Below are 18,685 nucleotides of genomic sequence, written 5' to 3' on the forward strand. Positions count from 1 at the left end.
TTTAAGACAAGATCATGGCTACTAGAACACTAAATTTCAGTCTGAGGAGCTTTGGGGAACCTTTTCTGTAGTCAAGGATTAAGGGCTTGTAAAGTAAGATAGAATGGAGACAAGTGTGAGAGACAGAAAATGTAAGAGAGTCTCCCTCCAACGCTTTAACATGGGTCCTAGTAAACCTGCACAGCTTTTCTTGAGTTGTTTGTTCTTTGAAGGTGCTGTGCTGTTTAAAAACACTTTAGGTCTAGAAAAGTTAAAACTGTTGCCCTGAGAATACTGCCTTGCATTATCCTGCTGTGTTGATATAGCATGGGTAAAAGAGGGGGACAGCACCATAATGTGATCTCTAAGGTGATGAAAACACTGACTTTATAAAAATGCAGCCAGATCCCAGGTGCAGACAAAAGCTACCAGTGTAGAAGCAACTTTTGGAAGTATTTTGGGTGGAGGCAGAGCAGCAAGAGAAAATACAGAGCAAGCTTTTTTCCAGAACTGGCAACCCTCTCTTGATTACCTGGGGTTCATTGACCTTTCATCACAGCTGAGGAGAGTGCAGTCTCTTATTAGGTGTTGGTGTCTTAAAATGGAGTATTTGTAAGGTTTCTGAGCACAGTAGACGTAGCCATACTTGTCAAAGAACTATACTGCATCTGGACTGACTACAAAGTAAATTAACTACAAAAGTGCAACATCTAAAATTACCCTATATGATCATCATTGGTAGAAACAATTTGAAGTATTAAAGTTTATTAGTTTTTATTTAGTTACATTATCAAAATAAAAAATAAGGGAAACATATTCTCCATTCTAGGCATTTGAAGATAAGGAACGTTACTTATATATACTTGCTGATGTGAATTGTTTCCTGTGGTATGTGTATCTTTACCAGGAAGCAGAAGACAGGTAAAAAAAACTGTAATATGATTCCCCCCCCCACTTTCTGTGTCTTGAAATGTATGTTCTTTTTTTGTCTCCTAACAGATTAGTGGGGTGGGGTTTTTTTTTGGGGGGGGGGAGGTGGGGTGAGTCCTGAAACTGTATATTGCTGATTTCAGTGATCCTACTTAACAATAAATCATTTCAGAGATGCAAGCTTACTATTTTTTGCTCCAGTATTTTTTATAAATACTGTGCAGTAGTACCTATAAATAAAAAAAGAATGATATTTGGGAATAATTAAAAATAACTGTAAGAAATGTTTCTGGGGTGTATTTAACAATCCTCCAAGGAGCATTTCACCAGCTTCTATTCCTAACCTTGTCATTCAGGCCATTCCATAAAGTGGGGGCTACAATAGAGAAAGCACATATATGGTCTGTTGTTGATTTTGCTCATTTGCAGGGTGACGGTTGCAAAAGGTCCTGCTCAGATGAGCAAAACTGTTGTGATACAACATAGGGGGACAGATGGTTCTGCGAATATGAGGGACCAGTGCCATGAAGGGCTTTGTATATGATAGCCAGTACTTGAATTGAGCTCAGTCACAGATAAGACAGGGTGTACACTTATATAGTATACCCTGATATCAGATTTTAGAAGCTAAGCAGGATCAGTACTTGGATGGGAGACCATCAAGGAAAACTTTGCAGAGGAAGGCAATGGCAAACCTGTGCTTAATCACTTGCTATTAAGACCCCATGGGGTCACCATAAGTCAGCTGTGACTTGAGGGCACTTTACACACACACACATCCCGATGGACAGCCAATGAAGCAATTGAAAAATGGAAGTGTTGCACATGCTTGTCCAGAAATCAGTCTTTCTAGCAGATCTTCATCATGGTCTCTGTGCAGTCCCACACATGGGTTTTCCGCCTGGAAACTAACCCAACCTCGGAGAATTCAAAGCTAGCCTAGGTGTTTATTTTGGTGCACATTCCCTCTCGGTCTGGGGAGCAGGCATCCACTGCGCATGCCTGGAGCAAGGGGAAGGCGCTCCACCTACCCAGTTTCTTCTTAATCGCTGTTCAGATTAGACCTACCTCATTGTGTCTCCTCAACCTCGCTGCGTTTTTTTCTTCAATCCTTCACCGACGATCTCGTCAATCTCTTCTTTCTTCAGTCTTTGGTATCGTTATTTTTTCCTAAAAAAAAAAAAAGACTTTATCTTATGCTTACTGTTGCCCCTTCCCTCTCCCCCCTCCCCCCCCGGGCACATGGAAGGGAAGGACCCCAAAACAACTTTTAAAAAGTGCATCCGGTGTGGGACCAAAATTCCCTCTACCGACAGACACTCTTTGTGTTTATTTTGTTTGGGGGAGACCCACAGAGTCGACACCTGTGCTCATTGCGGCCAATTTGGAAAGCAGGCCAAAAAGAATTGTGCTGCTCGACTCAAAAGCCATCTTTTGGAATCTTCTCTGTGGCCTGTAATGCCCCATGATTCTGGGTCTCGTACTTCACCACCTTCCCTAACTGCACAAAGGGATGTGGTTCGATCGGCAGCTTCCGTGGCATCGGCTCCCAGTAAGCATAAGTACAGAAAACACACTAAGAAATCTGATGACTCCAAGAAAAAACACCGACTGGAATCATCTTCTAGACATCCATCAGATTCGATAACTTCTAAATCCAAGGCAAAGACTGACCATAAGTCTTCGGATTCGAGACCCTCCGACCATACCATGGAGTCGACCTCCACATCGACCTCACATTCTGCAACGACTGCAACTGCGGCTGCAGCATCATTGGCACCTAATGTGTCAGTGGAACTATCGACTCCCACTGATGTCATAACCGACGAGGTCATCTGCATCCAATCACGGTCTCCGTCTGTCCACGAATCGCTGCCAGAAGACATCCTTGCTGCTGAATCCCTAGAACCATCACTTCGACTTCAAGGACAGTGAACCAATCTCCTTGGTCTCCACTCGTTCCGTGAAGTGTCAGTGCCCCGCACCTTCAAGGACTCAGCTGTCTCTCTGCTATATCGAGAGTTTTCAACTCAAGCCCATGATAGTCATCATTCTAGATCTCCACTACATGGACCACCAACGTACAAAGATCTTTCCACACAAGTCTATACTGACCCACGGTCTTCAAGCCGACGCAGGGATCGCTATTATTATTACAGTCCATCATGGTCCAGATCACCCTCATCTCCACATTGGTACCGGCAGCACTATAGGATTTCTAGATCGCCTTCCTACGAGCTCCATCGACCTCGGTACTGTGAGGAATTCACCAGCCTCGGTACTGTGAGGAAGTCTACCAACCTCGGTACCATGAGGACACTTACCATCCTCGGTACCATGAGGAAGGTGACTGCCCCCCAATACCATGAAGGTTCATCCCCTCATCAACGCCGACATTACAGCCAGGGCTCGAAACCATTATCACCAGAGCCTTCAACTTCTGCTCTGTCTAACAACACGTAGATCAACCTGACCAACCTACCCTTCTGGGTAAGGCTATATCATTATTGACCAAACCTTCACATGACCGTTCAACCACATCCATGGATGTAACTGAAGATTCTGAAGCTGAACACTCTGATTCTTCCCAATCTGTGGGATCTGCACCTACATCACCTGTTTCTGATATAACTAAACCAGCCGATCTCTCACCATCAGAAGGCTCCAAGGCGTATTTAGACCTGCTAACCAACATGGCAAAAACCCTCAATATAAAACTCACTACCGATTTGCCTAGAGTATCATATGTGGTCCATGACTTAGTCCACGCTGACTTACCTGTGGGATCTTTCCTTCCAATGCTTCCTGTTCACCTTGAAGGCCTAAAAGAGGCTTGGGATAGGCCTGCATTGGTTCCTCCTACATCTAAGAGGGTCGAATCATTATATAAAATCCATGCACCAGATTCGAAATTCTTATTCCATCATCCTGCACCCAATTGAATGATTATGCACTCCTCATCAAAGTCCAAACAGACATGTCACCCGGTTCCACCTGAAAAGGAAGGGAAAAAACTTGACACCTTAGGAAGAAAGATCTACTCCCTCTCTACTATCACCTCCAAAATTCATAATTATTTAGCATTTTTTCGGCTTATACTTTTAATTTAACTTCTCAACTAACTACATTACCGGACTCTGCACAAAAACAAGCATCACAACTCCTGCAAGAAATTTCCCGAGTTAGCAAGCAACAAATTAACTCAGTTCATCATGCTGTGGCTTGCTCATTCAGGACCATGGCTACATCCATTTCCTTGTGTCGCCATGCTTGGCTTCGATCCTCCTCACTGCAATCAGACATCAAATTTAAAATTGAGGACCTGCCCTTTGATGGCCAGGGCCTTTTTAATGCAACAACCGATGACATCCTGACTACTGTCGATGACAGTAGAAAAAGAGGTAGGAGATTGGGAGTCAGTCAACAACAAACTCAACCTAATCAGCAGAGAGTTTGGAAACCGTCCTACTATAAATGTCCCCGCTCACCAAAACAGGCTGACTACTGGAAGCGCAAAGCACCACCAGCTAAACCCTTCCATCAACGACCTCGTACACAGCTCACAAAGAAGATGACTCCCACTTCAAAACAGTCCCTTTGACTTCCTAGTGCCACCTCCTCTTCCACCACTGCAACATCCATACAGCATCATGAGACTGCTTCCCTTTTACCCCATGTGGGAATCCATAACATCAGATTCCTGGGTCCTGGCGATAATCCACAGGGACTACACCATAGAGTTCGATTCTCCTCCGAGGCTCCATCGATTCTCCATTGAGGCTTCTCCATCCCTCCCTCTTCAAACGGAGGTCTGTGCCTTGCTGGACAAGGCAGTTATAGAACCAGTTCCACCGCAATTCCATCGCACAGGGTTCTATTCCCGATACTTCCTGGTACCAAAGAGAGATGGAGGACAATGTCCGATACTGGACCTTTGCAAGCTCAGTCACCATGTTCAGTACAAGAAATTTCGCATGATTACCCTGCAGTCTATCCTTCCATTGATCCCAAAAGATGCTTGGATGGCGTTGATAGACCTTCAAGATGCCTATTTCCACCTTACCAACAACCATCATCACAGAAGATTCTTGAGAATTGCCGTCAGGGATCAACACTACCAGTTTCGTTCTCTTCCCTTCAGTCTCTCGACTGCACCAAGAGTTTTCACAAAGTGCATGGCGGTGGTGGGGGCGATGCTTCGCCAACAAAACATTTCCATATATCCTTACAAAGATGACTGGCTCATTGTGGCCCAATCCAAAGAGCAACTCTAAAAAGACATCTCAACCACTCTGTCTCTCCTGTCCTCATTGGGTCTTCAAGTCAACTTGACAAAGTCCAATCTAATTCCAACACAGGATATTCAATTCATAGGTGCATGCCTATCCATGGTATCCCACAAGGCCTACCTTCCTGCAGAGAGAGCCCACTGCATTCAGTCTCTGGTCTCTACCATCATATCGCACCCTACCCAAACAGCCTTCACCTTTCAGCGCATGCTGGGACTTATGGCTGCTACAACTTCTGTCCTCTGCTTTGTGAGACTCCACATGAGACCTCTGCAACTATGGTTTGTGCGGACTTTCTGCCCACATCAACAACACCAAATGATCCTACTCACTGTTCCACACCACATTCTCCCATCTCTCGAATGGTGGAAAATGAAACATCTTCTGGTGGGAATGCCGTTATAAGGACACCCCCATCGGCCATTTTCATGACTGAAGCTTCGAGTTGGGGTTGGGGAGCCCACTTCGGAACTCTAATGGTGCAAGGGCAGTGGACAAACTACGAAAAATCTCTACACATCAACTGCCTAGAACTCTTGGCTGTCCACAGGGCACTCAAGTCTTTTCTACCGTCTCTTCACGGTCTGCATATCCAGGTCACCTCAGACAATGTGGCCGCTGTATTTTATATCAATTGACGGGGGGCACTGCTTCTGTCCACCTTTGCAGATGGTCCTTATCCCTATGGCATTGGAGCAGTGCTCACAACATATTCCTGACAGCTGTACACCTGCTGGGAATCCAGAATGTTCAAGCGGACACACTAAGCCGTCACCTTGTGAATAACCATGAATGGACCCTCAACTGCACCTATCTTCAGATAGTCTTCAGGACCTTCGGGGTTCTGGCCATAGACATCTTTGCCTCTCCGGCCAACACACAATGCCCATGTTTTTACACTCAGGGCCCTCCTTCCCTGCAATCCGCGGGAGATGCTTTTCTCCACTCGTGGTCGGAACCACTCCACTACCTTTTCCCTCTGATTCCATTGATAACCAGAACTCTTCAGAAAATACAACTGGATTGGACCAACTGTATCCTCATCACTCCCTGGTGGCCCCACCAGCCATGGTTCACCACCCTTCTACTTCTGTCAGACAATGTGTTCCATCGTTTCCTTCAAGTTCGAGACTTAATTTCCCAACAAGATGGGAAAGTCCTGCACTATGACCCGGGACTTCTGCAACTGACTGCCTGGAAAATCAGTTTCTAGATTTCCCCCCAGAAGTCCAACGAGTCCTCCTCAATGCCAAGAAGCCCTCTATTAGAAAATCCTATTCACAAAAGTGGAAGCGCTTTTCAGCATACGCTACGCAACACAACTTTCTTCCTGAGTCGTCCTCTGTGGCTCAAATTCTGTCATACACCTTGTTTCTATCAAACTCCGGTCTGGCCTACTCCTCTCTAAAGGTTCACTTGTCCGCTATTTCAGCCCTTCATCCACACATTGTAGGACGCACTGTTTTCTCTCATTCTGCGACAAAATTCTTCCTAAAGTGCATTCTACATCTTCGCCCTCCAATTCGCCAACTGCAACCGACATGGAGTCTCTCTCTTGTCCTGAGCCAGTTGTTGAAACCCCCCTTTGAACCGATGGCATCCATTCCACTGCATCTCTTGTCGTGGAAGATGGCGTTGCTGGTGGCACTCACATCAGGCAGGAGAGCCAGTGATGTTTGTGTTTTTCGGACAGACCCTCCATACACTGTTTTTCACCATGACCAAGTGGTGCTACACCCTGACCCTACTTTCCTGCCAAAGGTGATTTCACCTTACCACCTAGGGAAGTCGACTACACTTCCTTCCTTTTTTCAAAAACCCAGTGATGCTGGACAAAAGACTCTACATAATCTCGACGTACATAGGGCCTTTGTTTTCTACATTGATAGGACGCGTCCCTTCCGAAAAGACTCTAGATTTTTTGTAGCCTATGGAACATATAAGCAGGGCTACAAAATCTCAACCCAGAGGTTTTCGAAGTGGGTTGTGTCTGCAATTGTCTTACCAATTGGCTAAACAACCCGTACCTGGACACTTGCGAGCTCATTCCACTTGAGTCATTTCTACATCATCAGCCTTCTGCAGGGGCGTACCAATGGAGGACATCTGTGCAAATGCAGTAAGGTCTTCTCCATCCACGTTTGCCACGCACTACGCCTTGGATGTACGTGCATGGTGTGATGTATCCTTCGGGCAGGCTGTACTTCGTTCCATATTTGATTGACGCCTTCAGCTCCATGCCCTGTAAGTACAACATTTAGTATCATTGATATGCATTTTTTTAACATGTTTTCTCTATTCCAGAACCAGCACTCACCTACCATGCGTTTCAGCTTACCAGTCACCCATGTGTGGGACTGCACAGAGACCACAATGAAGATAAACAGGTTGCTTACCTGTAACTGATGATCTTTGAGTGGTCATCTGTGCAGTCACACACGCCCGCCCAGCCTTCCCCGCTGCTGGTTTATTCTTCTTTCTATAAAAATTGTCTTTCCTCTATACAGCGGCTAGAAGAAACTAGGTGGGTGGAGTGCCTTCCCCTTGCTTCAGGCATGTGCAGTGGATGCCTGCTCCCCAGACCGAGAGGGAATGCACGCCAAAATAAACGCCTAGGCTAGCTTTGAATTCTCCAAGGTCGGGTTAGTTTCCAGGCAGAAAACTAATGTGTGTAACTGCACAAATGACCATTCGAAGATCATCAGTTACAGGTAAGCAACCTGTTTTTTCTTGACCTTTCACAGTTTGGTTCAGGCTTTTGAGCCTAGTTAAGTTACTTAAGGCTTCTCTCTAGGAAATTAGTGTTATTATGACTTGCAGTTTCCAGAGAGATAAGGGGTGAGATGGAGCCAGATAAGGGTGCAGATGAGAACATGGGCCTAGGAACTTCAAGGCCAGAGACCCAGAAGGAGTTTTGCACTCACATTCCATCTCATTAGTACAAGGAACTCTGAGTATGGGTAAGTTGATTGTGGGTACATGCTAGCTGTAGAGGTATGTGATCATGTATCTTAGCAAACAGCAACACACCTGGCTGGCCAAACAGAATCAGGCCAGCTATAGGCAGTCTGGCATAAAAGAAGACTATTCATTCTTGCTTGATTTTTTGGGGCTTTCCTTCCTTCTGGTCAACTATTGGTTGAGCCTTCTGTAGCCAGAATACTTGCTTCTTGGATAGTTCTTTCATATGCAAAGAGGTATTTTTATTCATATGATTCTTATGAAATACAGTTCATCTTTGTCCTCTTAAGTATTTAGTCTGCATTAACTATCAACCTTGGTTTTGTAATCATAATAACAGTTTTACTATTCTTTATCCACCTAAGTTGTAATTCTGCTGCATAGAATTGTGCATATGAATAAAGTTGACCACATGGATGGGTAGTGTATAAGTAACTAATCCATGTTAAGTATCTTGAGTATTTATTGCAGCAGAGTTGGGCTATGCACATGTCTTTAACACCTTATTAAAGTGTTTGTTTGAGAGGAGTGCTAAATAGTTTCTGCAAAGTGTATAAAGTATGTTTTGTGCTTTTGTTTTAATAGCATATACAGTGAACACTATTATATACATTAACTAAGGTCATTGTGTTTGTGTCCTTGAATTCAAATTGAACTACGTTTAAAATAGAAAAAATTCTTTTGTTTTGTAGCTTTGATCCATTGAACGTGTTCAGTAACCAGGTAACATACTGCTTATAAAATGTGTGTTTTTTAACAAACCAAGTCAATGTCTAAACAAATTCTGTTGCATATAAATCCAGTTACAAACAGTGGGTGTGATCACATGAGCATTTGTCCCGACATAGCCACTGCTCTCCTCTGGATTAAACGGATGCAAGCACAGGCACACATCTGTCTCCCATGCCCCACTTGCCCTTACCTTGTGCTAAAACAATCCTACTCTGATTAAATATCCACCAGCAAATTCAGGTGGCTTCCTCAGTGAAGAGCTTCCATGATAGATTTCTGGCTGCCTGATTGCCCCAATACACCATAGAAATGCATGAGTGATGTGAACATTCCACTCCATTTCTGGAGTGTCCTTCCCCCCCACAACCCCATTGTGATGTGCGCTTTAACATCCCCATAGAACCGGCTAGGAGTGCACGTACACTTTTCTGCTTCTGCACACTGTACAGCAGGACTTCAGGAAAAAACACTCAACCCAGCCATGAGTCCATGGTTGCAATGTGTTAGCAATGTGGACAACCAACCACAGGCCCACTGCACTATGATGCCGGTTTAAAGGGTGTTGTCTGATTGACATAAATGGTCCCAAACTCACATGGCTTTAAAACCGAGATCCTCTCTTGGCAGCCTGACCATCTGATCACTCCCAGTGATAAGGATGTTGAACAGTATGTCTAGTCAGGTACCACCAATCCTATTTCCTTAATGACTCCACCTTCCTGCCTGTTTTAATTGCTAATATAATGCAAAAATAGGAGAACACAGAAAGATACAAAGAAACAATAACAATTTCTGTGTTCTGAGACACTACAAATACATTTATATCATGATTGACTACATAATGACATACAACATTGCCACATTCCTGATTAGACCAAATGAAAGTATACTAAGACTCTTCCTATTTATGAATAAAGCAATCTTGAAAATTAAAGTCCAAGCAAGTAGCTCATGAAATGGAGGATCCGTTCCAGGAAGAAAGTTGTAGATAAATATGAAATATAATGCACAATGTGACTTCCAGATTCATTCAACGTTTCAGGATTAAACCCTTCTTTGGGAAATGATGTCAATCCAAATACTAATGTTACTGATTGAGGTCCTGATTACATAATTCCAACTGTAAGCTTTTGCCAGTCAGGGGGTCCAATTCTATGAGCCCCAAAAGAAGGTGCCCCTATCCTTCATTATTTCCATTGCATTTAAAAGGGGTGTGATCCCTTTAAATGTGATGGCCAGAACTCCCTTTGGAGTTCAATTGTGCTTGTCACACCCTTGCTCCTGGCTCCACCCCCCAAAGTCTCCTGGATCCACCCCCAAAGTCCCCAGATATTTTTTGAATTGGACCTGGCAACCCTAGCATCCAATTGTGTGTAAGAAACAGTTTTTGAGAGTTGTATTTGAACATCCTGGATGCAGTCTGATCTATTCATGATGACAACAGCGCCATTCTTATCTGTCTGTTTAATTATAATATCCAAATTGTTCCTGAGATTATATGTGGCCTTCCTTTCAACATGGTTAAAATTCTACTATACATTATGTTGTTTGTTAATCACATTGGTTTGGACCCTATGGCAAAGCATTCTATGTAGAGATCCAGTGTGGCAGAGAGGAGATCCAGATAGGGTTGCCAAGTGTACTTACATGACTGGTGGGGTGGTGGGGGAGATGTCCAGGAGTAGGGAGGGTGGGGCAGTGTCGCTGAATACAACTACTGAAATACAACTACTAAAATCAACCCAGATTATAATTGGACATATACTAAAGAGATTATTATTAGGTTGCAATATGATCTGAACATAAAGGAGATATATTCTAGAGAGATCTGTCTCTATCGCCTGACTGTGTTTGAAAGAATGACATTTGAAATCTCAGCTGCAGCTGTCGTGGAATGTGGATTAGCAGGAGCTCGAAGCTACTTTACAATTTGAACTGAGTTTGCTGTCAGAGAAAAATGGCACTGCCTAGCAAAATGTCTTATAAAAAAAGATATCTTTTTAAATATCATATCTCTGAAACAGGATCTTGGCTCATTTATGCAGCTTATTAAAGACCAAATGAGTTGTTTTATGCTGAAAGCTAACAAAATTGCAAACCTATAGGAGTTGAGTGCTAAAGAGAGTCTGCTGATGTCTGTGGAATCGGAATGGGAAAGTGATATGCTCCAAAACAAACAAAGGAAAATCAAAATGGTCTCCTATGTTGCAGTATTAAAACAAGACCGGAAATTAAGATCCAGTAAAGTCATGTTGAGAGGGGGAAATGGTGTTGAATTATTCCTCCCACTGTTGAGGGGGCAGGCCACATTGAGAAGAGAAAAGGTACACTCCAACCAACAAATTAAGATGTGGGGACTTCCGGGGGAGGAAAATGTTGAGCTGAGCTGCTTCTCATAATGGGAGCAGGCTGGAACTTCTGTTCATGGTAGTGGAAGGCAAATAAATGCCTACTGCCTACTTTTCTCAGTCAGAGATTAGTCCAAGATATGCACAGGAAACTTTGAGAAGATTTACCCTGGCTAGAAGAGAGTCTCGGGGGGGGGGGGCTCCTTTGAACTCTCCAGGAAGAGTTGCATTTTCATCATCTGCAGAAGTTTTCAGAGTCATTTATTTGACATAAGCTCGACAGAATCCTAACCTTGGACATTGCTAAACATCTAAAGCTACACAAGATCGGTGGGAACTTGGATAATTGGAAGAGAAGGTACAAATTACTATCTTTCACTCCAGGACTATTTACTGTTTAATGGAGTAAATTTCAAAGGTGGGAAATGAAAACTTAGAAAGTTTGGAAGAAGAAGGGAAGAAAAGGTGAAATTTGGACTTTGTAAATATAAAGCACAGCGCTAAAAAGTGGAAAGAAATTTAATGTTTGGTCTACTTGCAGTTTTGAAAAAAGAGCACCATCGTCGCAGACCTGCAGCATATTCAAGCAATACAGGAAGTACGTCAAGTATTGTGAGATCTTCTTACCAGTGTGAATGAGACTTCATGGCAAGTAAAGCAGAAAGTACCGGATAGAAAACCTACTCTAGTAGTATAACACCATTGAGAAATAGCGGTGGCCATTGCTGGGAGGTCAAAATTAAAACAAAGTTTTTAAAGTGTTTGGGACATTAAAAATTGTTGGAATTAATTGAGAAGAGGACAAGAAGATAAGTATTATTGGACATATTATTTGTGTGGGCTTTAGACATTTATAAAAGGGGGGAAAATGTAAGGAGCAGCAAAAAGTCGCAACCTATTTGAAAGATTTAAAAATTTTAAAAATAAATATCTTGGTTTTGGGAGCTCTGAGGATGGCGAAAGTAGGCTTGTTATAAAGGGCAAGTCCTATTCTTTTGAATCTGATAGTTGAATTTGAAATTGGTGAGGTCCAAATTTTCGCTGTTTTTTAAATATCAGAATGCAAACAACCCCATACAAGGGCCACTTCATTGGAAAAAATGCAGGGCCAATTAGAACCAATGGAGGCCAGAATGATGAGAGGTATGAGAGAGATGATAAATGAATCTAAAAAAGAAATTATTGAAGAGATTAAAAAAGATATGGAAGATCTCAGAAAGGAAACAGAGGAAGCATCTAAGAAAGTGCAGGAGGCAGAAGGTAGAATGAAAGTATATGATTCCACCTTGTTGAAAATGCAAGAAAAAGTGACAATCCATAACTGCAAATTGATGGAGACTCAGATACGTCTGAGAGGAGTACCTGAAAAGGAGGATGGTGATTTAAAAGAATATATAATAAAAATAATTGCAGAATTTTTAGAGGAAGATCCTGAAGGGACTAAAAATATGTATGACTATATGTATAGAGTGAACTCACTTTATGCCAAGAAAAATAATTTACCAAGAGATGTTGTTATAAAATATATGACAAAAGAAATAAAGGGAAAGATCATGAGTAAAAACTTTGAAAAGACATTGATAGTGGGAGGCAACAGAATAAGAATTATGAAGGAGTTGCAAAGGCAAGTGATAAATGATAGAAGAACATATAAAAAACTGACAGAAAAATTATGGGACAATGAAATGAGGTTTAGGTGGATAATACCTGAAGGTTTGAGTTTTGAATTTTAGGGGAAAAGAATCACAATCACAAATGCACAGGAACTGCGTAGTTTTTATGAAGAACATAAAGAATTTGCACCATGATGGATTAAAAATTATTGTCTTGGAATGTAAATGGACTAAATTCACCACAAAAAAGAAGGGCAACGTTTCATTGGATTAAAAAACAAAATTGAAATATAGTTTGTCTATAAGAAGTGCATATTAAAAAAAATGATTACAAATTTTTATGGAACAAACAATTGGGGTTAGAATTTTTCTCATTGACTGAACAGAAGAAAAGGGGAGTGATTTTTTTATATTAAACAAGAATTGGAGCCAAAATTAGTGTTTAAAGACAAAGACGGAAGATTTGTAGCAGTAGAAATAATATTAAATGCAAAGAAAACGTTGTTATTGGGATTGTATGCAAGTAATGGTGCAAAGGATGCTTTTTAAAAAGACATTCTCTCTCGGCTTGACTTCGCGAACGAAGATTTAAGAAAGGTGCAATAGTCCACATCTGCTGCAGGCTCACTGGTGGCCGACAAGACCAATGCGGGACAGGCAGGTCCAGCCACAGCAGCCGCAGGGAAAAGTCTGATTTGGGGTTGGTGCTGTAGCAGAACGATTCTTCCTCAATCTCCTTTTGTCCTCAAGACCAGCTATGCGTACGTTCTCAAAGGAAGAGACAGCCTGGTGGATGGTGTGCCTCCATGCTTTGCGATCTGAGGCTAGGTCAGACCACTGGTGATGGTTAATGCAACAGGTACCAAGGGATTTCTTCAAGGAGTCCTTGAACCTCTTCTTTGGTGTCCCTCTCTTTCGATGGCAGGTAGAAAGTTCACCATACAGGGCAATCTTAGGAAAGCGGTGGTTTTCCATCCTGCAGATATGCCCTGCCCAGCGCAGCTACGTATTCAACAGCAATGCCTCGATGTTTGTAACCTCCGCCCGCTTGAGGACTTCAGTGTTGGTCACAAAGTCACTCCAGTGGATGTTGAGGATGGTGCGAAGGCAGCGCTGATGAAAGCGCTCAAGGAGTCGCAAGTGATGACGGTATAAAACCCACGATTCGGAGCCGTAGATGAGGGTTGTCATCACAATCGCTTTGTAAACATTGATCTTTGTGCCTTTTTTCAGATGCTTGTTGCTCCACACCCTTTTATGCAGTCGGCCAAATGCACGGTTTGCCTTTGCCAGTCTATTGTCAATCTCCTTGTCGATCTTGGCGTCTGAGGAGATGATGCACCCCAGGTAGCTGAACTGCTGGACTGTCTTCAAAACTGATTCACCCACAGTGATGCAAGGAGGGTGATAATCTTCCTGGGGTGCAGGCTGGTGGAGAACTTCTGTCTTCTTCAAACTAACTTCTAGGCCGAATAGCTTAACAGCCTCTGCAAAGCAGGACGTCATATGCTGCAGAGCTGATACCGAGTGGGAGACAAGTGCAGCATCATCAGCAAACAGTAGCTCTCGGATAAGTTTTTCCATTGTCTTGGAGTGGGCCTTTAGTCGCCTCAGGTTGAACAGGCCGCCATCGGTGCGATAGCAGATGTAGACACCATCATCATCATCTAAATCTACTGCGGCTCTTTGAAGCATCATGCTAAAGAAGATCGTAAAGAGAGTTGGCGCGAGAACACAGCCTTGCTTTACACCTGTGCCTATTGGGAAGGGCTCCGAGAGATCGTTACAGTGTCTAACTTGGCCTCGCTGGTCTTCATGTAGCTGGATGACCATACTGAGGAACCTTGGGGGACATCCTAAACGTTCCAAGATTTGCCACAGGTCGTTCCTGCTAACGGTACCAAAAGCTTTGATAAGGTCGACAAAAGTCACATATAGACCCTTGTTCTGTTCCCTGCATTTCTCTTGGAGCTGCCTGAGAACAAATACCATGTCGGTGGTGCTCCTGTTAACTCTGAAGCCACACTGGCTCTCTGGGAGGAGTTCTTCTGCAATGGTGGGCACCAGTCTGTTCAGGAGTATTCTGGCAAGGATTTTGCCTGCGATGGAGAGCAGGGTTATCCCCCGGTAGTTGGAGCAATCTGACTTTCCCCCTTTGTTCTTATGTAGAGTAATGATGATTGCATTGCGAAAGTCCTGTGGTAGTTTGCCTTGTTTCCAGCAGGTGACAAGTACTTTGTGAAGTGTGCTATGTAGTACTATGCCCCCATGCTTCCAGATCTCTGGTGGGATTCCATCAACTCCCACTGCCTTGCCACTTTTCAGTTGTTTGATGGCTTTAACAGTCTGTTCTAGGGTGGGGATCTCATCCAACTCTGTTTTCACTGGTTGAAGTGGGGAGAGGTGGATTGCTGAATCTTGAACTCCGCGGTTGGCACTGAAGAGAACCTGAAAATACTCCGACCACCGGTTCAGTATGGATGCCTTGTCTGTGAGGAGCACTTGGCCGTCTGCACTACGCAAGGGACTCTGAGCCTGATATGATGGACCATATACTGCCTTCAGGGCTTCGTAGAACCCTCTTAAATCACCAGTGTCTGCACACAGCTGGGTTCTCTCTGCAAGCTTGGTCCACCACTCGTTCTGGATGTCTCGAAGCTTGCACTGGAGGTTGCTACATACAGCGCGAAAGGTTGCTTTTTTCCCGGGACAGGAGGGCTGAGCAAGATGTGCTTGGTAGGCAGATCTCTTTTTCGCCAGTAATTCTTGGATCTCTTGATTGTTCTCGTCAAACCAGTCCTTGTTCTTCCTTGTGGGGAACCCAAGGACTTCTTCAGAGGTCAACAGGATGGTAGTTTTTAGGTGTTCCCAGAGTGCTTCTGGAGAAGGATCTGTGAGGTGACTGGGGTCCTCAATTCTTGTCTGGAGTTTTGCCTGGAAGGCAGCTCTAACTTCGGCTGACTGAAGGCTGCCAACCTGAAACTTCCTCCAGAGGATACTGCCTCTCCTGGATGTTGATTTAAAGTGAAGACGGAGATTGCAGCGTACAAGATGATGATCCGTATGACATTCTGCACTGGGCATTACTCAGGTGCGTAAGACATCTCGAAGGTCTCTCTGGCTCACCAGAATGTAGTCAATGCTTGGACTGTGGTTGCATCCAGGTTGTCTTTAAACTGTTTTTCTGCTGGAAGATAGTGTTGGTAATGGTGAGCTGATGCTCCGTGCAGAATTCTAGCAGGAGGCGCCCATTATCATTGCAGTTGCCAGTGCCGTGTTTGCCAAGTACTCTTTTCCAGGCTTCCGAGTCTTTACCTACTCTGGCATTGAAGTTGCCAAGGATGATTACCTTGTCCTCTGTAGGGGTCTTCCGTACGAGGTTGCGTAGATCAGCATAGAATGTATTCTTTTCTGCAGAATCTGCTTGAAGGGTTGGGGCATACACACTGAAGAGTATTGCATGCTGCTTGTTTTGAAGAGGGAGGCGCATAGACATGATGCGATCTGAGTGACCTGTTGGCAGGTTTTCAAGTTTAGAGGCAATGGAATTTCTGACCATGAAGCCAACGCCAGAAAGGCGGCTCTCAGCCTTTGACTTACCTGACCAGTAGAGGGTATAGCCAGCACCGTGTTCTTGAAGGCTACCTTTCTCAGGGAAATGGACCTCACTGAGAGCTGGTATGTCGATATTCAACCTGAGAAGTTCGTGGGCAACTAGAGCAGAGCGTCGTTCAGGGCGACCACTGCCTACTGTGTCAAGCATGGTTCTGATGTTCCAACACGCAAGCTTTAGTCTTTGCACACTTTGTGAGGCAGGTGCATGCCTTTTCTTTGTTGTTATTTTTCGACCGCAAGTAAGGATGCCCATTGACCGCAGCTAGCCAACTGGGGTGGGGGAGACGAGCTTTGTTTAGGCCACCTTTTCTAGGCCCCTCTCCGTGTGGAGCAAGCAGTGCTGTCCCTAAATAAGGCTGCTTGGTCGTTCAGGGTGCTGCCGAAAAATGCTTTCGTCTCCGGGTCAGCATCAGGCGACCAATACCCTGAACCGCCTACATGCAGGATCGGGACTGCAGCTTCCAGTGGCATCTTCGACCTGCCGTTTCACCCCTTGCCCATTGCTGCAGAACTTGGTATGTTGTGGGTTGTGGATGTTGATACCCTTCAGGCCTGTGCAGAGGAATTTTTAGGTGAAGCGCAGTGTGCACAGTACTGGCTCCTCCCTTTCCCCATGGGGTCATCTGCCATGGCCCAGTAAACCGGGACGCCGGCAGCGAGTCCTCCAGCTGGTAGATGTTACATTAACGAGCTCTGTCTGCCCAGGCTTGATGTTAGAGTTTTCCTTCTCTTGGCTGGCGAGGTTGGTGAGCCCAGCCTGCCCATCCGGTTATACCGCCGGACATTCGGTCGCAGCATGAGGTGGCAAACTCTGTGAAAATGGGGGGGACCAGCGAGAAGGTGTTGCCACGGATGCGGTATTGTAGGAGAGGCCATTGCAGTGATCATCTGCCAGGCATAGCCAGACAGTGACCACACAGCGTTCACTACACCAGGAAAGGAGAGGCGATGTATTGCGCATGCACTTTCCCTGGGGGTGGCAGGACACCCGGAGGGAGCAAACCCTCCCCCCACCCACCCCAAAAGACATTACACAATAATTTAATGAATGACGTATGACTAAGTTTTGATAATGGGAGATTTTAATGGAACAATTAAGAACTCTCTGGATAGACCTGGAAGGGGGGGGGGGATAATAACAAAGAAGGAAAATTTCCAAATTCTTTTTTTGAACTGGTTAAACAAGAAAATTTGGAGGATATATGGAGGAAATTTAACCCTGAGGTGCGGGATTATACCTTTTTTTCATCAAGACATAAAACTTTTTCCAGAATTGACATGTTGTGGGGCACTAAAGATTTAGGTCTTATAACAAGGAAAATAGAGATTTTACCCAAAATTGGAGCTGATCATAACCCAATAATGTGGATTACAAATTTGTCCAAGAAGTTGAGAAGATGGAGATTGAATGAGGATTTACTTCAGAATAAAGAAATAGTGACATTTTTAAAAAATGAAACTAAAGCTTTCTTTCAAGTGAATGATAAAGAGGATATGGATTTTCAGATGGTCTGGGATGCCTATAAAGCAGTAATGAGAGGACTATTGATTACTTTGAATAATAAAGATAAGAGAGCAAAAGAAAAACAGTTGTTGGACATTCAAAATGAAATAACGAAAAAAGAAGGGGAGTTGAGAAAAAGGCCAGGGAAAAAGAAAATTATAAGGGAAATTACAATATTACAAACACAAATGAGACATTTGTTAAATAAATAGTTGGAATGAAATTTGAAAAGATTGCAGCAGAAATCTTTTGAGGGTGCAAACAAACCTGGAAAATATTTGGCTTGGCAATTGAAGAAGAAGAGAGAAAATAAAATTATTAATAAAATTGTGGTAGATGAAAAAGAGGTGGTTAACCAAGAGGGAATAAAAAGAGAATTTTTTAAGTAGTATGCCAAGTTGTTTAAAGGTGTTAAAATAAATAAAGAAAAGATGGATGAGTATTTACAAAAGATAAAAATAGAACCCTTAAGAGAAAATATGCGAAAAGTTTTGAATGATCCAATTGAAAAAATTGAAATTGAGGCTGCAATTAATGCAATGAAAATTGGAAAGGCACCTAGGCCAGATGATAGATAGATAGATAAATTTTATTTGTATCCCGCCCTCCCCCGCCGAAGCAGGCTCAGGGCGGTTAACAACTCAAGAGCAAACAGTACAGTAATAAAACATCGAGTTAGCATTAAAACATTAAAACCAATCAATACTTAATTAG

General features: G+C 43.5%; 1 long non-coding RNA gene across 1 annotated transcript in view; it reads left to right on the top strand.

Annotated features, from left to right (window-relative positions):
- The window catches only part of LOC132575192 (uncharacterized), a 49,912-nt gene extending 49,022 nt beyond the window's left edge, over positions 1-890 (top strand). Inside the window, exon 4 of the long non-coding RNA XR_009555662.1 lies at positions 809-890. This is a non-coding gene — a long non-coding RNA (uncharacterized LOC132575192). The remainder of the gene's footprint in view (positions 1-808) is intronic.
- Positions 891-18,685: the final 17,795 nt, after the last annotated feature.

The sequence above is a fragment of the Heteronotia binoei genome, chromosome 1 (assembly GCF_032191835.1).
Source record: "Heteronotia binoei isolate CCM8104 ecotype False Entrance Well chromosome 1, APGP_CSIRO_Hbin_v1, whole genome shotgun sequence".
NCBI classification, from domain to species: domain Eukaryota; kingdom Metazoa; phylum Chordata; class Lepidosauria; order Squamata; family Gekkonidae; genus Heteronotia; species Heteronotia binoei.